The 21,661-nt window shown below is 46.2% G+C and overlaps 1 long non-coding RNA gene across 1 annotated transcript; it reads right to left on the bottom strand.

Moving 5' to 3' along the window:
• Positions 1–7,988: 7,988 nt before the first annotated feature.
• Positions 7,989–20,174, bottom strand: LOC111524511. The gene is made up of 3 exons (XR_002725810.2): positions 20,086–20,174; positions 10,690–10,922; positions 7,989–9,022 (listed from the first exon to the last, which is right to left on the bottom strand). It is a non-coding gene; the product is annotated as an uncharacterized LOC111524511 (long non-coding RNA).
• Positions 20,175–21,661: the final 1,487 nt, after the last annotated feature.

Raw genomic sequence — 21,661 nt, 5'->3', positions numbered from 1 at the left:
GGAAGCACTCTCGGTGCTCTAGGAGAGAGTTTTAAGAGGACTGGAGTTGGAGGCCAGCCCAGTGGCCACACCTGTAATCCCAACACTTTGGAAGGCTGAGGCGGGAGGATCACTTGAGTTCAGGAGTTTGAGACAAGCCTGGACAAGATAAGGAGACCTGGTCTATACCAAAAAAAGCATCAAAAAAACTGGAGGGCATGATGGTGTGCACATCTAGTCCCAGGCACTTGGGAGGCTGAGGTGGGAAGATCTCTTGAGCCTAGGAGGTTGAGGCTGTGGTGAGCTGCGATTGTGCCACTGCACTCCAGTCTGGGAGACACAGCGAGACCCCTTCTCAAAAGAGAGAGAGAGAGAGAAATAGAGAGAGAGAGAGAGAAGTGGAGTTGGAAAGAAAAAGGAAATGAAGGAGCAGTCAAGTCCATTCCTGGTCCTTTTTGTGGAAGTTCAACCTTCCTCTTAAGACAAAGCAACATCCTTGGAGACCCTGGCAACCTACTATTCTCTGTGTTGTGGTTTCTAAAAGGGCCCTCTCACCAAAGACACGCATAGTGGAGTCCCCGGGAAGCTGCACTGAGCACCCAGAGCCCGGGGGATCCAAAGAAATGCCTCTTCAGCACCTCTGAAATGAACGATGTCCCATGAAGGAGAATGGCAATGAAGAGGTAGGAGCAGCTTGGGAATTTAGAGCGGAAATCGCAAACAAAGTTTACAGAGAAGCAAGGCGGGAGCTGTTTTGACTGATCCCTCCAGGAACTCTCCGGGAGTTGGTAGTAGTGATTTCGTTCCAGTTGCAGTTGAATTTGTCCAAGGTCACGTAGCTCAGAAACCGGGAGCTGGGGGTCTAGCACGGATTTCAGGCCACAGGCCACAGCCTCTTGCAACGGAAGCGTGACTTAGGGTTGAAGAACCACCCCAAAAGCAGGGAATTGGGGAGCAGGAAGGGTGCTGACCCACAAGCCATAGGAGAGGGTGCCATGGAAAGGGCCGTGTGTCAGTTTCCTTTGACTGCCATAACAAAGTACCATAAATTTAGCAGCTCACGCAACACAAATGTATTCTCTCACAGTTCTGGAAGTGCAAATTGCAAAAGGCAGGGCCTCTCTCTCCCCGAAGGCTCTAGGGAAGGATGCTTCCTTTTCTCTTCCAGCTTCTGCAAGTGGTTCCTGGCATTCCTTGGCTTGTGGCCACATCACTCCAATGTCTGCCTCCACCTTCACAGGGCTTTCTTCTCTTCTCTTTCTTCCTGTGTCTCTCTTCTGTGTATATCTTATGAGGACAATTATCACTGGACTTAGAGCCCAACTGGATGATCCGGGAGGATCTCATCTTGAGATGTTTAACTTGCTTATCTCTGCATTCTTTTTTCCAAATGAGGGCGCATTCACAGGTTCCAGGGGTTGAGACAGGGACATGTCTTTCTGGAAGGCACCATTTCACCCGTTATAACCTGGAGACAAGGAGTGTTCGAAAACCAGGCACCAAGTTGTCTGGATTTATTCCCAAGAAGGCATGCTCTGCTGAGCATGAATCTGATCGGGGTTTTGATTTACAATTATCTGCCCACCCCTCAACTCTCTGCCAGCAACCCTATAATGGTTCACTGCTCAGTGAGCACTCTTACTGTCTGTGGTACCTTTCATGACCTTCTCTGCTCTCTGTAGACCACTGCCCCTTACCTCCCTGTCACTCTCAGCAAATGACCTTTCTACTACTTAGTAGAGAAAATAGAAGCCATCAGAGAAAAATGCCCTCATTTTCCCATCCCCAGTCCCCAGTGCTTTCCTGCCTCTGCCCTAGCCTCTCCTGGGTCCCTCCATTTCCATAAGAATGGAATTTTCTCCTCTAGCCCAGGTCAAATGAGGCCACCTGGTTGAGTCCTCAGCCCTCCCATTTCCTGAGGCACCTGCGAATCATCCTAGCTGTCTTCTCTTGCTTCAACATCTCCTGCTTTTGTGGAACCCTCCCCCATCATTTAAACACAAGCATTTTCTTCCACCTTAAGATTGAAAAAAGAAAAAAAAAAAGCAAACGCTCTCCCTGCCCCTCACTTCCACTTCCGGCAAGCACATTCCATCCTTTCCAGGTGAACTTCTCCTTGTATTATCTGCACTTCCTGCCTCCATTTCCTCCCTGCCCACACAGCCCCCTCTACCTAAGTAGCCCACGTGATTCCAGGCCACTAAATCCAAAGGTCTTTCCAGCCTTCATCTTCCCCAGCAGAACTGGCCAGTAATAAGCCACCTTGCCTAACTGTAGTATTGTATGGTCTTGAATTCTGTGACTCCACATTCTCCTGGTTTTCTTCCTATTTCTTTGGCTACATCTTCTCAGGCTTTTGTTCATAAGTTAATTCTCCATGGGGCATGTAAATATTAGAGCTCAGGATCCCTCCTTTTTCACTAGTTCTTTCTGGGCAGTCTCCCCAATGAGGCTCAAACTGCAGTCTATGTGACCACGACTCGCAAATGCTAATCTCCACCTTCAAAGATCGGTATCCATCAACCTAACCCACACCTGCTGGATGTTTTAAAGGCCGCTTGTACTCAAAATATCCAAAACAAAGTTCAAGATCTTTTCTCCCACAAACCTGGGCCCTTTCCATCTTCCCCCATTTCTGTGGACCGAACTACCACCCATCTATCCAGCCAGGAAAGTCATCGCCACAGTCTCGCTCTCACTCCCCTTGGATCAGATTCAAAATGATGTTGCCATTTCAGGAAAGCCTCATTCTCTTTTTCTTTGTTTTGAAGAGTAGAAATGATGCTTTGAGTATCTTGAGGTTTAAGAAATCCAGTCGAGGATGGAGTCTGAATTTTTAATAAAATGTTTCCCATGTCTGTGATTAGGATTCTTTTAGGGCCATTATCCAATGATCTATCTTGATTTACCTAGTGGCTGGAAACTCCAGGATTTGTATTTCCTGGATCTTATTTCACAAGAAGAGATAATTCATGGAAAACCCTTAAATCACTGTCAGACTCAGAATGCCTGCCATCCTTTCGGGTATAACCAACTGACTTACAATCTCTGTAAATAAAATCACATAATGGTTACAAAATTTAAAAAAGGAGTTTTGGGGGATAAGAAAATGACAAAGAGATACATGAAATGGAATTCCTAAGGAATAATACAATTTCAAAATTGTGATTTAAACAGATCTGAAAATGTTGGTGTCATTGTCATAGGTTTTTAAAAAAATCTATCTGAAAAGGTATCACTAGAGAGAAGAGCAAGAAAAAGATATGATCAGACCTGATTGTAGATAGATACAATATATAATGTATATGTTGGCTTAATTCTAAATGGAATAAAAAAATAAAATTTACACTTCTAATTTTGTGTCTCATGCATTACACATAGTAAAGAAATATTGTTCAACTTTTTCCAAATAATGCTAATAGTCCAATTCTGTGCTACGTTGTTCTTTATTGGGTCTATTGATCTCAAGTGGCTCTGGCCTAAAGACTTTGATCACTCTCTAGGCTGCAAAGCAAAAACTCTCTGTTCTATCTGGATGCAAGTGCTAAGTTCCTTGGTCTGTTGATCAAAGAATAAGAATTTCAACGAAAATAAGATTTGGGTGTTTTGCCAAGGTTTTGTGTTTTATTTTGTTTTACAAGCATTGGTGTCTCTCTTGGAATTTTTTCAGGATTATTTTCTCTCTGCAACACAGAAATAGCCAAAATGCAGGTATCATCACCAAATGACAATCTAGGGTTCCATCACCTCAAGATTCTTTCTTTTTAAAAGGGAAGTGGTATGAAGTAGAAAGTTTGGGATCCTTTTTTTCAAATTTCATTTTCACCCCTTACTAGCCATGTGACATTGGGCAACTTACTGAATCTCTCTGAATTTTCACTTTTGTGTCTGAGAAATGGTAATAATCAACCTATATTATAGGTATATTGTTAGGATTACATGGCATCATATAAAAAAGTACTTGACATAGTGTCAATATTCAAGAAATCTTAGTTTCCTTTTGTTTTACTTTGATTATACTATTTGAATTTTAATGATTATTCTTTTTGTAAACTTTTCTTTTCTTTTTTTAATGAGATGGGTTTCACTATGGTGCCTAGGCTGGTCTTGAACTCCTGGGCTCAAGAGATCTTTCCACCTAAGCCTCTCCACCTAAGTAGCTGGGATTGCAGGCATACTCTGCTGCACCCAGCTTTCTGGGTACAGTGTACTTAAACATTTTAAGTATGCCATTGACAATTTGCTAGGAAATGCCCATCATGAAAGAATCGTAAAAACTTCTATCATGTGTATGAAACTTTTGCATGTTCATGGCATTTCACAGCTGTAACATGCCTCTTCCTTGAAGTCCCATGGGTTTTCTGTAATCCCTGCTGCCCTTGTAGTTGAGTTCACAGAGGCACAAAGTAACCCATAAAGGGTTCACTACCATTAACAACAGAACAACTACCATGCGGCAAAGTAATCCAGTGAACCAAACTCCTTTGCCAGAATATCTACACAGCAGCCCTAAGGCTGAGCCAACAAAATCCAGGTGAATGCAACACTAGATCCCGAAGATGGTCTTTAAGCAATAAGAGTGGCCTGTCTTCATAGTTTGATCAATATTTATTATGGCTCAAGAGCTGTAGCAATGAGTAAAGAAGGCATGTTTCACTGGATTTCTGTGCAATCATGGCTGTGTAGGAGAAGGACTGGAATGATGAGCACATAGCAGGAAGATTTGACATGGTCTGGGAGGTCGGGAACTGCTGCCATGGGAGGAAGCAATGTCTAACATAAATGCTAAACAATGAGCATGTTATCAATTAGATGAAGCGTGTATGCATCCCATGGTGTGGCTGGAACCCCATGGGTTTCTAGAAGAAGCTGGTGAGGGAGTCCAGGCCACAGGGTGCAGGACCTAGTTAAGGATGTGCCTCTATCCCAAGACCTAGGGGCCCACAATGAGTTGATGCATCCGATTACACTGGTCATGGGAACTGCAACTTGCTCACCTACCCCATAAAGAACATTCCGGTTAGCACAAGGTTATTTTAGTACATGGCTGCCCTGCTTAGATGAGCCACTAGTTAAAAAATTCCATTTTATTAATCTGTAAGTGTAAGCCTGAAGTTAAACCTGCTGCTCAGGTGTTTAATGTGGAGTGACACCCTAAATATCATGCCAGGCTGGCTGTGGAAAGCTGGCTCATTAGGATACCAGGAGACCTTCTAAAACTCAGACGCCAAGACCTCATCCTAGATGAATTAAATCACACTCCTAGGGGAGTGGGACCTGGCGTCAGTATATTTCTTTTCTTTTTTTTTTTTTTTTTTGAGATGGAGTTTCACTCTCATTGCCCAGGCTGGAGTGCAGTGGCACAACCTCAGCTCACTGCAACCTCCGCCTCCTGGGTTCAAGCGATTCTCCTGCCTCAGTCTCCCGAGTAGCTGGGATTACAGGCATGTGCCACCATGCGCTACTAATTTTGCATTTTTAGTAGAGATGGGTTTTCTCCATGTTGGTCAGACTGGTCTCGAACTCCTGACCTCAGGTGATCCACCTGCCTCAGCCTCCCAAAGTGCTGGGATTACAGGCATGAGTCACCGCGCCCAGCCAGCATCAGTATATTTCTTAAACTCCTTAGGTGATGCCAATGTGCAGCCAAGTTTGGGAAGCTGTGAACCAAGATTCTCTTCACCATGCGTCTCTCCTTCCCCTGAACAGGAGGAAGGAAGGAGTAACAGTGACCGTCCATGAAACGGATTCGGGACTCTCTTTTAGCTGAAGATGAGAGTAGACAGTGCAAGAGGAGCCTGTCCAAATACCATCTGCAGACGAAGGAGTGTCTACAAAACACACCAGGGACCTGGAAACCAACAGACCCATCCCACCTCTCCCAGGTGCAGCAATTCTTTCCTTCCTCGGAGGGCGTTTCTGATGGGACGAGCTGGGCCCGGGCGGATTCTGACCCCACCACCCCAACTCCAAACTTGGGTCCATCTGCCGCCAATGGTGACTTGGGTGGCGCGCTCCGCAGGAGACAGCCGTGCGCCCTCGGCGACCCGGTCCCTCCTGCGCTCCGGCGCCCGCAGGTCCTCGCTCCCGGCTTCTGCACCTCCCGCTCCCGGACATCTGGCTGAGCCGCGCCTCCCTCTCCCTGCAGCCTCTGCCTGCCCCGCCTCCCCTCCCCACCCTTCCCTTGTTTGGGGCGGTAAGGTCAGAAGCGTTCAACAATTCAACGTGGGAAGTCTCTCGGAGGAAGTGCGGTCATAAATTTCACCCAACAAGAGGCTCCCATGAAGCCTGGGCTTGTTAGAAAACCTCCCAGCCGCTAATCGAGGGTTAGGCAGCTCCGGGGCGGGTGGGCTCCTGGGCAGCCAGGGAGCAAGGATGAGGGCCTGGGGCTGCGAGTGCAGAGGGTTGTCGGGGTCCAAGTGTTCAGTGCCTTGCGTGCGTGGCTGTCGCTCTGCCCCTCTGGTATTGCCCGGCTGTATCACAGCCCTTAGATGTGTCCAAACGGTCCTTGTGTGTATAAGACACACAGCCAAGCACATTTGGGAGAGGGGGTTAGTCAGTTTCTCTTTACGTTGCAGCGGTACGTTAAACCCCGTCTGGGTTATTTTAAGCCTGAAGTTCTTGAAAGGAAACGTTTGAGTAAGTTAAGGCTATGTTGAATGCCGCGTTCCGTATGATCTTGCCATCTGAATGTGATGATGGTTCCCAGAAAAACAAATAGGCAAGAGGTTAAAGACAGAGTTCTAGGCCCAGCCCTTGCTGTGTGACCCTGGGTGAGTCACTGTATGTCTCTGAGCCCCATTCTCTGCTGCAGAGTGAGGGAGTTGGAGGGTCGGTGGGTGTGAGGCAGCCCTAAGTTCCCCTGGGCTCTAAGGGCCTCTGGTCTTTGCCCCTCCTCCCACTCCCTGCAGCACCAACAAGGTGAAAGAAGGGTCTGATGGAATTCAGCCTTTGTCCTGCTGCCATTTGTCATGGGAAGTCTTTCCAGGGACTGGCACTCTGACTTGGTTGGAAGGCCAAGGGTGTGGCTATTGAGCCCACATCAATAGAAGGAAGTTTTGCAAGCCAAGTCTATACCTGCCCTGTGCTGTGCCCAGCAGAGGGGAGAGAGTTTGAGGATTATTTACTCCTGGAACTTTTGCTGCAATAAATAAAGCAATGCTGGAGGCTTGAAGGAGTTTAGAGACTAACAGGGGAGATAATAACAACTGTTACTATTCACCAGGCAGGGTTCTAAGTCCTTTGCATAAATTAACCCACTTAAGCCTCCCAACAGCTCCCTGAGGTTGGATACTACTATTAACCCAGTTTGACAGATGGGTAAACTGAGGTACGGTGGGGTTAAATAATTTGCCTAAGATCATACTGCAGGGAAGAGGTAGAGAGGAGACTTGAACCACCACAAGCACAAAGATCAGCCCTGGGCCCTCGGCAAAGACGGCGCTTCCTATCCCGGGGACAGAGGGAGACAAGTCTGGGCATCCAAGAGAGCAGGAATCCCAGAGCAAAGGCCAGGAGTGGGACCGCAGGCAGAGTAAGGGGCCCAGGCGGCTGGTGCACCTGCCCTGAGGATCAGATGTCTCTCTGGGGCATTATGACTACTTAAAGCTCTAGGATCAGATTTTCCATCAGGCCCCAGAAGAGCCACTTTGGGGCAGCACGGAGACCTCAGAGCAATGAGCTCGACTGAGCGGGCTGTAGTTTGCAAAAGCTGCAGACCAGACAAGCTTCACCCTTCAGACCAAAAAGAAAAATCCCCTCTGGAGCCTGAATTGTTCGGCAAAAAAGATAAACATATAAGCCAGTCCCAGATCTTAGAGCACCTCAATGGGACATGCGAATCATTTTCTGCAGATAATAAGGAACCCTTAAAAGAATAAGCCCTTCTTGTTACAGCTTTTGAATGGTGATGGCTTTTGCCTGCAATCTCTGTATGTTTATGGCAAAATCATTATTTTGAGATGAATTATCTGGATAACTGTCGGAGAGGAACTGCAGGCTGCATTTCACCACTGATGCTCTTTGCCTTACGCATGTGTTGCACGTATTCCCACCAGTTGGTGGTAAACTTTTGCATTTTTCAAGCCTCTCAGAGGACCGACCCACTTTCTGTGCAGTGTCAGAAGCTCAAGAGAGAAGCCAGAAGAAAAAGACACAGTAGCCTGTAGCCTTCGGTGCACATTTGCAAAGAATGCGTGCCTATTGCCGCTATTGCATTCTGCCCGGGGTTTTATTCATTCATCTTCTAAGCCAGACTTCTGCCAAGTCCCCTCACTTGTCTGTAGAACATTTCCGTACTGGCTAATGTTTTTCCATCTTACCTAGCCAAAGTTGTTTATATTCTCCCTGAGTGACAGAGCAAACAAAAGCTGGTCAAAAGCAAACACATAGGGTCTTCTGATCATTGAACCACTTTTGAATCTTTCATTGACAAGATCTCCACAGCGAAGAACACCTGCAATAGGTATCAAGCATAAACTCTTCTTCATCAATGGCTGCTTGCACGGACAAGGGCTCGGAAAGATAAGACCCCAACTGTTCCCTCAGAAAAGCGTTTGTGTTTCAGCTCATCCGGGATTGGAGAGCCCATTTCTTCCTGATGTGTGTCACTTGGAGGCCTCCAACCTGCAAACATCAGGATAGCTGCTTCCCTGCAAAATTAGGCAGCTTCAGGTTGACTCGAGTCTGTGTCTCCCGAGCCAGAATGTGGGACGATGCAATTGAATAAATGTGGGATGCTTTCTGCAGAGCATAATTCTACACAAGGACTCCTACAGACATACATACACACTGAGAGAGGCCAAGAGAGGATAATTTGGGATAAAAATGCCACAATCTCATGGCCTCAGCACCAAACTGGTGCTGATCCAATTCTTCCCGAAATGAAATGTGATGTTTCTGAATTCCTTCTGGCTGCCACTGAAAGCCCCCGCTTGTCCTGGCGACTGCGGGAGGCTGCAATGTGGTGGGGGTGGGGCACGGAGTACTGGGCGCTAAGCTCCCTCCTGGCTTCACATAAAGGAAGCAAAATCAAAATCCAAGCCTGAAAAAAAAAAAAAAAAAAGAAAACTAAATTTAATTGGCTAGGAAACAGGATTCCTGGGGCCTCTGCTTTCCCAGCTTCCAGAGAAGGATTTAGGCTGGGACACTTCCCCGCCCTCAGGACAAAAAGAGAGAGAGAAAAAAAAAAAGGATTAAATTCGGGTTGGGTCTGGCTAGTACAAATTGCATGCAGAGTATACAGTTGCTTTGCATATTGCATGTGCTTTCATGGAGAGGGAAAACGGGGGACGAGGGAGGGCAGGGACACTGAAGAGGGGAAAAAATGAAAAAAACAACTTGCTGTTTTCATATGGTCGGATAGAACTGTTTTGTCTCTGTAACTGTGCAGAATGTCAATGGTAGGCACCGTGTCGTGACAAGATTTTTTTTTTTAAGTTAAGCTAAGCTCACACCCGAGCTGTAGCCCCCCGAGGTACTGCAGCTTTAATTGTGTTCAGTATGATCTACAGAACAATATGTCTTGATAAATCTGAATGGCAACCCAGCGCACGGCTCCCCTTGGCATTGCTGCAAAGCCAGGCCTCGCTTTAGTGAACCCGTTCAGGAATGTGGGTTAATTCGACGACCCTTTTTACCCCCACAGCTCTGTTTTTGTGAGGTTGGCAGAAACTGACACGTTTTCTTTTGCTTAATTAAGTTGTTCAGTAGAAGGCTGGTCAAACAGTTGCATCTACGTGGGGAGTCTGGAGATGCACAGAAAGCCGTGGGCGTTTCCAACATAAAAAGGGGGATTCTGTTATTGTTTGGGTGTAGACGGGTCATTTTTTCAAAGTTACTGCTGCCTGAGTGACCACAACCCTGTGCGCAGCCCTGAAAGGACATTAAAGCTGCTTAAATACAACTACCTTGGGTTTATTTTTTAAAAGAGAGAGAGAGAGAGAGAGAGAGGGAAAGAACAAGCAGGAGAGAAACGAAGCGGTCTCATTTATGTAGCATTTCATTTCTTTCTGGACTTTTTTTTTTTTTTTAAGGCAAAGAGTGGGCTCATTTACATAAGAGATGCCCATACATTATGAATTACAGCTAGTATGATCAAACTCTCTTTCCAATCAGTAAAACAAAACTGGTACCATACCCATAGAAATTGCACTGGCCTTTCTGAACAGAGGAGAGGGATCTAATCACCCTTCCGCCAGACACCGGGGTTAGGAAAATGTCTAAAATCCCCGTTGATGAAATTCCTGCTTTCGTTCTGTGCTGATGTTATGACAGCCACACACAGTATCAGTCTCATGGATTCTCAAAGGAACTGAGGGCCTGATTGGAGGCCTCCTCCATCACGTCTCTGTCCCTTTTTGAAGCCTCCTATATTTCTATTCAAATTTATCATTGACATGCAGATCCCCCCTGGATTTTCTGTGGCTATTTGGTCCCAGCAAGTTTTTCTTGTTGCACATACTATGTGATATATTTAAGAGGAGGCATGTGGAGGCACTGGCACCTGGGCTTTGGGGTCCTAGTGCTAACAATGAATGGCTTTGGTCTACTGTATGCCCTAAATTGTTCCTATTGATGCCACTGTGCCTCAGTTTATCCATAACAGCAGATGCTCAATGTGGATACTTAGCAGGCACCTAATATATACATTTCTGAGTTTCAGCTGCCCTCTTTCTCCCTCTGCAATAAAGCAATAATTAGAAAACTCACTGATTCCACAGCACCTGGCACCATCACTGTGCTGATAATCAACACCAAGATTTTCAGCAGTTATGAAGCCCCGGCGCCCGTTGGTGAAGCATCAGGCTTGCAGAGCTGCTCAAGGGATGTTTGTACATACCTGGTCTTGCAGAGAGCCGTTATGCCTGCTTGGAAGCCAGACACTCCAATTTTCCACCAAGTCCCAGCAGTTTTTGGAAAGCCTAAAGATCAGCCTCTTCCTTCTGCAGAGAGAAAAGACTTCATGGTCAAACATTTCAAGAGACTTCACCATGACTTTTTACTTCTCTTAATATACAAGAAAGAGTAGGCAATTATTTGATTGATGTTAGTTGCATGAATGGCAAAATGATTCTTAGGCCAAAGAACAATCGATTTTGGAGTATAAATGACTTGGATCAGCAGTCTACACTGATATCAGCTGTTTTTTTTTTTTAAAAAAACAAACAGAAAAAACAAAACAGGGTCTCACTATGTCACCCAGGCTGGAGTGCAATGGCATGATCATGGCTCACTGCAGCCTTGATCTCCTGGACTCAAGCCATCCTCCCACCTCAGCCTCCTTAGTAGCTGGGACTACTACAGGCATTCACCCCCTTACCTGGCTAAATTTTTTTTACTTTTTGTAGAGATGCGTTGCCGAGATTGGTCTTGACTCCTACGCTCAATCGATCCTCTCACCTCAGCCTTCCAAAGTGCTGGGATTACAGGCCACCGGGCCCAGCTTGGTTTTTCATTACAAGCAATACCTGCTTACTCCTCATATTTTGCCAGAGTTGATTATAGATTTATACTCAAGACACCAAGCTCCTATATTTAGGTTGTGTATATTCAGGTTCCCAAAAATACACAAGAATTTGCCTAGATTTCAAGGTGCTTCCAACCTCTAAGTAGAGAGGATAGGGAGATTTTGAAGGCCTGTTTTGCACAACCATTCCCAAATGACTTATTACTCTGCAGAACCAAAGCCTGGCTGCACAAAAAAAAATGCAAAATGCTTCCCCCGGTTCTGGTGGTCGATGTTTAAGGACCACACAGGACACTGGTCTGCAGTGTCCCTATCTTACTTCTCCCTCATTGATAGCTCGAGGAAGACCCCAAAATCTGGGTCTGGTCCACTGATCTTCACGGTCTTAGAGCCACGATACTTAGGTCACCTGCCTTACTTTTAGGTCACCTGCCTTACTGCAAAATGGTCAAACTCAAAACTACGCACAAGTCTCACATACAACTTTTAAATCGCAGCTGACTGGCTGGTCTTAGCACCTTTTAAAGGGAGAAGTTGTGGGAAGCGAGTGAAGGCCTGAGCAGATGGGAGCCGAGATGGCCGGGCGGCAAGTGGCTGCCGGAGTCATGCCACCTGGCCATCTTCCCACAGTCTGGAGGGGTGTGTGTGGCTGGCAGTTCCATTCCCGCTTGAGGTGGCGAGCCCTCTCCCCCTTTCCAATTCCCTGACAGCCCGGGCAGATTTTCCTTTGGCTTTTGAAAATCCAGGACATATTATTCCTCAAAGTCGCCAAGTTCCAGCTGCTAGAGAGAGCTGGCCTTTCGCTCTGTTGCCCCACCATCAAGCCTACATCTTTACACCCAGGGAAACAGAAGGCCTTCCTCCATGCGGGCAAGCCCACAAGAGTTCGGATGCTGCCGCTCGGGTCCTGCAGACAGAGGGGAGGATTCACAAGGGCTGGCCAGGAGCCATCCCACTAGCCCTGGCACTTGCAGCTCCACATGGAGCTCTGCGGCTCTTCAGGACAAAGAGGAGTGTTTTTATCAGCCCAACGTTCTGCTGACAAATGCATAATAAACTGACAGAAAGCGACCAAGCAGCATTTCAAAACCCCCAGTTACAGGGGAGGCCAAGCCTGAGTGGAGATGGTCACTTTCTGCAGGTGTTCGGCCAGTGTCCCTGCATTTGCATGTATTTGCATATACTGTCAAACAGTTGGCTGACAGAAAGTCTGAGGAGGTCTGGACACAGCCCAAACCTGTCAGTGGCTTTCTCCTTGCCAGTCAAGGTTGGCTCTGGCTGCAATTAAGGCAGGAAACGAATACTTCTGACATTGCAATATACCCAGCCACAGCTGGGCGAAGTTAAATGGAAAAGGGGGCTTTATTTAGAGAGACAAGATGCATGCTGGAAAAAAAAACATGGGGAAGGCCAAGAGTGGTTAAATGCTCAGAAAGTGACACTCTACACTCATTCTGCAAAAGGAAACAAATATTTTTCAGTCCTTCCAGGTTGCTGTGCTGTGGTGTTATTTGTTGTTGTTGTTGTTGTTGTTGCTTGGGGTGAGTGAGCAGATTTCCCTACTGAGTGAGGCCCATTCAGCAAGCGAGAGGAGCTTGCCAGGCAGACACCTTTTATCTTCAGAGTATCATCTCAGGAAGCGGGGAGGAAGTGCATCTCCAAACCGCATTTCCGTGACACACGTGCTACCCCATAAGGCTCCACTGTTCCGTTCAGTGTTGGCAAATAGGTAGCCATGGCTGGGAGGGGGTGAGAAAATTGGAGGGGGCCGCGCACAAGCGTCATGTTGTCCCCCCACCGCCCCGCACAAGGGTTACAGCTCATATTAGCATATGGATTGCCATGGGAAAGAAACAAAATCAGAGCCTTCACTACTGTAAGAGTGAATGGCCTCAAGAGATGGAGGGGGCGGGGAAGGAAGAAAGCCGGAGAGGAAGGTTGTTGTTCTTGTTGTTTTTAAGAACACATGAGATTTATATTTTTGGAGGCCTGTGTCCTTCTGAGATGTTGTTTTACAGATTCTTTAAGCGAGACCTAACAATTTATTAAATACTTCATCTCTAAACAGTGGTGGGCACTAGAGTTTCATGAGCAGCAAACAATAGATTCTGTTTATTCGCCAACAATACAGACACTGTTTAGCTCCGGACTGCAAGTGGCTGAGCCATCTGGCTCATATCTCCACAGTAAAACATTGTCCGTGACACAAAAAATGACTACATCCCCAGGACAAACTAGTGTGACCTCTAAATAAAGCCTTCCTCTGAAGCTATGATATCACACTGCACAGGGGACACCAGCACAATTGAATCTGGTCACCAAAAGCCCAAGTGAGATAGGACTATGTAAATGGAATTTTATAGGAGACTTTTTGTCCTCCGGGGCAAACCATCCAGATCCGTCCACAGCACTGAAACATCTTTTTCATTCACCCCTGGGACAACAGTGTGGTTCTATTTGGCGATTGGCAGTCCTCTTTCTCCCGCGCCCTACCCAGGAAGCACACGTCCGTGTTCCCGAGGCAGCACCTGCAGCCTTTGCTTCCAGCAACTTTTCACTGATGCCGGCCCCACCTGCACCAGCCTTTTTGCTGATATTTCAGAAACAAGCGGCTCTTTCTCCTCCCTGCCAGGGAGAAGGCCCAAGTTTGCCAGCTTCTTCACAAATAGCCAAACAAGTCACTCTCAGCCTTGCGCCACCTGAATGCCCGCTTCACGAGGCAAACAAGTATACACACACACACACACACACACACACAGACATACACACACAGACACACACACACTCCAGCACCCTGTCCAAGAAAGGGGCCATTTCAATGGAAGAAGTGTCATTCTCCGGAAAAGACCCAATTCAGTCTCTACCACCGAGGCATTTGTGTGGCTGTTTGGTGGGAAAATTTCATTACAGAAATTGAGACATGATGAAGAACAGACCAAAAAGCTGGCTCGGCTTAAGCCTTCCACCTGTTCCAATTCCTGTTTGTTTTGTTTTTCAGAGCGAGAAACCCTGACCCACCCCTATGCATAAAACATTTTGCACACACGATGCTTCATAAAATAAGATCTCTCAGTGATTTTCCCGTGCAAGCAGGTATTGGACCATTTTGCAGCCAGAGCCACCTGAGATGTGACACACTCAGCACCTTGTTGGAGATGGACAGGGGAGGGTGAATTCCTCTGTGAACTTTTGCCATCCCCGTCACCTCACACAAACTACTTAACTGCTCAGCACCCATCCTCAGGTGTAAAAAAAGGGATAACATTTCCTTCTTCACAGGAACTAAATTTGGAAAATAGGTGAGAAATGCTTACCATAATGCCTTATATATAGTGAGCATTTAATAAATGGAAGCTCTTACAATAATGAGAACAGATAATGGTAACATTGTTTCTATGACTCCTGGAATTCAGTGGGAAAACAGCTTCCAGGATACCAGTCACTCATTTAAATAAATATTGACCCTTGATAATAGTAACGTTTATTGACTGGGCACAGCAGCTTATGCTTGTAATCCCAGCACTTAGGGAGGCCGAGGCGGGTGGAACACTTGAGGACAAGAGTTCAAGACCAGCCTGGCCAACATGGTGAAACTCTATCTCCACTAAAAATACAAAAATTAGCCAGGTTTGGTAATGTAATCCCAGCTACTCAGGAGACCGAGGCAGGAGAATCGCTTGAACCCGGGAGGTGGAGGTTGCAGTGAGCAGAGATTGAGCCACTGTACTCTAGCCTGAGTGTCAGAGTGAGACTCTGTCTTAAAAAAAAAAAAAAAAAGTAACATTTATTATAATCATTACCATCTATCATTCACCCTTGCTAAATTATTTGGCAAAGTTGGATTAGAAACTGCACTGCTAGTGGGCTTATCCTCTTCCTATTTCTAAGGTAAAGCTTTCTTCATGAGGCATGAAAATGGCCAAAATTGTATATTGTTATTTCTATAGCAGTCATAGTCATTTGTTTTAAAGAATGAGAATGCACAGTTGCTGTATCTTAAGTATAAAGTCATAGGGATGACTTGATATCTTAAAATGATTTCTTTCCTTTTGCTTCAGTTCCAATTAATCCCAAGATTTTAATTGCTTGCAGTTAATTTAGGAGTAATCTTTGCATTTACAGCTGGTGGGTTTCTAAAAATGAAGCTGTTTGTTTGAAATTATGAAAGCTGATTTTCCCCAGTTAGTTGAGAGAACACAAACTGGACCCAGAGCCTAGGAAACAATCTTTGTAAAAATGTCACAAATGCCAGCTGGGTGTAGTGGCTCACACCTGTAATCCCAGCACTTTGGGAGGCCGAGGCAGGCAGATCACTTGAGGTCAGGAGTTCGAGACCAGCCTGGCCAACATGGTGAAACCCCATCTCTACTAAAAATAGAAAAATTAGCCAGATATGGTGGTGCGTGCCTGTAATCCCAGCTACTTGGTAGGCTGAGGCAGGAGAATCGCTTGTACCCAGGAGACGAAGGTTGCAGTGAGCCAAGATCGTGCCACTGCACTCCAGCGTGGGTGACAGATTCTGTCTCAAAAAAAAATATTTTTTAATCACAAATGCCATATTTAACCAAATGTAAACTGAGTTATGGGCCCTTGGTAGTCCAAACTTTGTGATAGGTACGTAAATCAATTGAACAGCACATGACGATATGGCTTCAGTTACCATCTATAGAACTCCTCCAGACATTTTCAGTAGAAATTTAAAGTATATCAAAGCTAGTGGAAATTTCCATATGGAAAACCTTCTAGACTTTATATCTTTGGAAGAATGCAAAATATTCACTGTTTACTCACAAATTTCCACCTCTGTTTTGTTAGATTGTTTCATTTTGGTTTTGCCTTAATACTTGTGGAAGCTGTTGCACACATTTTATTATTTCCATGAATCCTGGTTAATTTCAGCAGGAAAACTGCTCCCAGGGTGACAGTCAACCCTGCAAACAAATGCTGCCCTGGGAATCTGGGACCTATGAGAAGTCCAGCTAAGGACATATATGAATCCAATTAAACTTAGAAATACACATTTCGGATGGGAGGACAAGGTCAAATCCTCTCATATATTGTTGGTGGAAATGCAGTTTAAAATAACCTTTGTAGAGAGTAATTTGATAGTCTCTACCAACATGTAAAATGTTTACACCCTCTGATCCAGGAATTCTGCTTCTGGGACCATATTCTACTGAGCTATTCCTTCAAAGTTTGCAAGAACATATGTACAAGGGGGTTGATTATAATATTATTTGCAAAAATGAAACATGATGATAACCTAAGTGTCCATCAATAGAGCACTGTTTGAATAACTTACAGTGCATCGGTTAAAAAGAATGATGGGGAGCCATATGTATAACCTGCCCTATAACTACATCTATATCTATATGTCTTTATATAAAATTATCTAGAAGAGGCTGGGCACAGTGGCTCACACCTATAATCACAGCACTTTGGGAGGCCAAGGTGGTTGGATCGTTGGAGCCTAGGAGTTCCAGACAAGCCTGGGCAACAATGGTGAAATCCCGTCTCTAAAAAAATACAAAAATTAGCCAGGCATAGTGGAGCATGCCTGTAGTCCCAGCTACTTAGGAGGCTGAGGTGGGAGGATCACCTGAGCCCAGGAGGTGGAGGCTGGAGAGACCATGATTGTGCCACTGCACCCTAGCCTGGGCAACAGAGTGAGAACCTGTGTCAAAAAAATAAAAATAGAATTATCTAGAAGAATGCATGCAACGCCATCCAGAAGATGAAAAGAGGAGGATTTCGTTTTTACAGAATGCCCTTTCATGGTATTTGCATTTTTTAAAATCAAAAAGTCATAATCCTTTTGGACTTTAAAGTACCATGGGTACCACAAATAAAAAAATACATTTCCCGGTCACTGTTCATTGTAAGGCTGCTGATATTCCTTGGCATAGGGGACATGAACTTTACAAGGGAGAAGGAAAGAAGAGCTGGCCAGCAAAACTTCCTGGATGCCCGCTGTGAGAGCGGGTTGACGCCAAAGGTTGAGGGAGTTACGGCCAAAGAGAAAAACTAATCCCTTCCCCTAAGAGACTTACCATGGCATAAGAAGTCTGTGGCTAAAGTAAATATAATATGGAAGTGCTGAGTGATTTGACTTACCCCATCTGTGGGGTTTTAATTGTTTGTGATTTGTTGGTTCTGCAGCAATACAAGCCATCTAATGTGGTGCTCAAGAGCTGAGATTCCACTATGGCCAGCTCTACACTTACTGGCTGGGGAACTTTGCTACTTAGTATCTCTGGGCTTCATTTCCTTCTCTGTAAAATACTCCGATTATCTACCTCACAGGGCTGATATAAAACACTTAACACAGAGCCTGGTGTCTACTGCATACTAGGCACTATGAATCTAGCTATTGTTTTGTTATTGTTGCTACAATAATATTTATATTATTGTTATTCTACAACTAATTTATGTATCCACTGCCCTTCACGCAGAAGGGACAGCACGGTGTAGTCTGTATTTCTGAGGATTCAGGGATCCACACAGGTAGGCTCGCGTTTTGAGTTACCCCTGCAACAGGAGGGTTTGCGCTTCAGCAGCCACACTCTCGGCCCACACCCCTGATCTGCATTTTCAACACGGCAGACTGGGGTAGGAATCTAGGGCCATGCAACAAAGGCAGGTTCACTTGTAAATGCTGAGGCAGAAACAGGCAGTTGTTTAAACAAGATGGCATTAAATCTACAAAAAAAAAAAAAAAAAATCCCCGCCATGCCCAGAGCCACCTCCCAGGTGACCCTGGCCCATGGGATGGCGTCTCCTGCCAAGGACACAGGGCTCCCCTCCCCGGGGTAGTGTGTGGCAAAGCTAGAGCTAGTTTCAGTGTTGAGACACCCCTGCCTCCCCCGCTGCCTTTACCCGATAATGTTTCTGTTTCTTCCTGGGTTCCTCCTCCATTCTTCTGGCTTCATTCCGGCAATTTGCACATGGCCCTCATGGGCAACCGTACCCTGCACCCTACTTGTCCTTTTTGCAGTATCACCTGCCTTCACTTGAGCGATTCACTCTTCCAATTCCAATCACCACAAGAAGAATTTAGAGGGTCCCACTTATCTTTTCAAGTTAGGAAAACCAGTCAAAAATTATCAGCAGGTGGTATAGACAGTGGCCGTTTAAGCCTATTATGGGGCGGTGGGTGGGCAGGCCATGACTGACACCTCTAGCAACCAATGAGACTGAGGAAAGAGACTCTTTTGCCTTCCAATTGGTCAGCCCTGGCTTTTAAAGACCCTGAGCTGACCAGACGCTATCCTCCCACCTCGCAGGTGCAGAGGGACCCTGGGGCCAGTGGAATCTTTGGCTCTGTTTTCTGTGACTAAAATATAATTGTATTTGTGATCTAGAAAGCACATGACTTTTTCCCCCCATAGCTATTTTATTACCAGCTGTAAGTCATACCAATGATGACCCAAGTCATTCTTGTACGTTTATCTTGTTTTCATTACTAATACCAATGCTTTACCCGCATATAGTCTCTCACTTTTGATAAACTACTTTCACACATGCTAACTTGGAAAATATATGAAATGAAGCGTATCTTACTCTCTCCTTTCCATAGAGAAAGAGAATGAAGCTCAGAGAGGTTCAGTAATTTGCCCAAGGTCACACAGCTAGAAAAGTGAGACCAGGATTAGAATCCAGCTTTTTGTACTCTTAAGTCAACCCTCCTTCCATGTTTTTCAACGTTTTATGCGGTATTCAGAAAAATATTTCCCAAATAAATGAGATCTCACTTTCCCCTCTCTCTCATGTTTCCCATTTTGGAAACCTTTACAGTTTAAGGGTCAAGATAGTAGATAAAGTTTTTTAAAACATAAACTTTCCACAAGTGCAGAAGTAAAATTTCTTAATAAATAGGAAAAGATTGAGGACAGATATATGAATACACTGATGAAACAATAACTTATAAGATGGGCCTGGCAGGAAGTAACAGGGTGGGCAGGCCGTGACTGACACCTCTAGCAACCAATGAGACTGAGGAAAGAGACTCTCCTGCCTTCCAATTGGTCAGCCCTGGCTTTTAAAGGCCCTGAGCTGACCAGACGCTATCCTTCCACCTCGCAGGTGCAGAGGGACCCAGGGACCCTACACAAATTCTCGCTGTTGAAGGAATGCCCCGTCATTACAGCAGAGGGGGTCATAGACACAGGCTTTATGCCTCGTGCTGAATGTCTAACCGCACGCAGAGTTAGTGACCCATGGACAGAGCCTGTCACCCCTCCCCAGCCTCTGTGCAATGGAGACGGCTGTGTCTGCTCCTCTCTGGCCTCTGAGCAGAGAGGAGTGACCCAAAAGGATAGGTTGGCTTTGGACTCTGTCCTTCTCTGGGGCATCAGAACTAGGTGGAAACCCTCATGCACCTTGAATGTGGTGGCTCTGGGGACACTCTGGGCCCACATCTTTGCTTCTGGCCACATATTTATGGTTCTGAAACTTATCACTGGGTGGCAGTTTGCCAGAAAATAGGGAAAATGGGATCATGGGGTTCCCAGCATGCCCAGAGCCAGCTCCTAGGTGACCCTGGCCCTGTGAACAAAGTTCACACCAAAACGAGGAAGAGCTTTCCTGCCCCACCTCTCTTCTCATATTTGGGGCCAGTCGGTGGGGAGAAACTCTCTTACCACATGTGGCCTGTGTTCTCTGGTCTGGTGGGGTAGCAAGGTCTTGCTGTGCACAGGTCAGGCCCCAGGTATCCTCCTTCCCTCCACCCAGCCACTGACAAATATAGCTCTTCCTTTGTTTTGCCTTGTGAACAAAGTTCTTAGATGCCTTAAAGGAAAAGAGATTTTTCTTATTCAAAATGACCCAGAAGCCATTCAAGGCAAACAACTCACCCAAGGGCAAGTAGGCAACTGCTGACAGAGGCCAGGCCAACTAGAACCGGGCCCCTGGGCACTGGGTGCAAAGTCCAGTACCCTGAGGAAGCTGCCATCAAAGGAGTCACTCATCCCAAATGATGTCGGGCATTGACCAATGAAAACGAAAGCTAAGGTAGAGAAACTGTCAGAGGGGCCTCAGCTTTCCAAGCCTGGGTACCAACACTCTGAGTCCTCATTGGATCTTCTTCCGAAGACCGACTTCTGCAGGGAGACTCTCGGTGAGTAAAAAATATATAAACAAATACAAACGGGTCAGTGAGCCCACCAATTACATCATATCCAATGGGATAAAGCCAGTGTGTCAGGGCCGGCCATGGGCTCAAAAATGTGTGCATGAGAATTAATGTGGAATCATGCCGGGCACGGTGGCTCAGGCCTGTAATCCCAGCACTTTGGGAGGCCAAAGTGGGTGGATCACTTGAAGCCAGGAGTTCGAGACCAGCCTGGCCTACATGGGGAAACCCCGTCTCTACTACAAATACAAAAATTAGCCAGGCATGGTGGTGGTGCAGGCCTATTAATCCCAGCTACTCGGGAGGCTGAGGCAGGAGAACTGCTTGAACCCGGGAGGCAGAGGTTGCAGTAAGCTGAGATTGGACCACTGCACTCCACCCTGGGCAACAGAGTGAGACTCTGTTTCAAAAAAAAAAAGAATGTGAAATCCACACATGTTGAATCAGAAAAATTTTCTACTGCCCCACCTCCCTTTAGCAAAGGAGGACAGGACAATGAAGAATCTATTGGCAAAGCAGGGAAAACAGGCTACATCGCTTGCCGAGCCCCTGGAATTCTGAGAAGGTGCTTCTCCTATGATAGTGGTCACTGATATGGCAAGAGGCTGAGAGTCCCTGGCCAAAACTCTGAAGGGGGTGGCATGTTTCTGCAGAAACCCAGCAGGGGGGCAGTTACCCCCAATGCGCCCTCCTTCCCGGTAGCAAGCAGGGTCCCCCGCTGGAAGAGCTGCCTGTTGGGGGCAGGCTTTCTAAATATTAAAATGTCAGTGGTTGGGTGGAGGGCAGGAGGACACCCGGGACCTGACCTGTGCACAGCAGGACCTTGCTACCTCACCAGACCAGAGTACACAGGCCACATGTGGTAAGAAGGTTTCTCCCCACCCAACTGGCCCCAAATATGAGAAGAGAGGTGGGGCAGAAAAGCTCTTTCTTGTTTTGGTGGCAGGTGAGTGTCTGTGGTCAGGAGCCATGGAGACTCGTGCCGTGGACTGCAAAGTCACCCAGCCATCTGGCTCAAGCTCCTAAGACCTGAAGAGTTTGTTTTGCCCTGTTCCCCCAAAACCAGCAGCACAGACCACAGGGGG

Source organism: Piliocolobus tephrosceles, chromosome 19 (assembly GCF_002776525.5).
Source record: "Piliocolobus tephrosceles isolate RC106 chromosome 19, ASM277652v3, whole genome shotgun sequence".
In the NCBI taxonomy this organism is placed as follows: domain Eukaryota; kingdom Metazoa; phylum Chordata; class Mammalia; order Primates; family Cercopithecidae; genus Piliocolobus; species Piliocolobus tephrosceles.
Note: the sequence above shows the minus strand (reverse complement) of the source record. Positions and strands in the feature narration are given on the sequence as shown.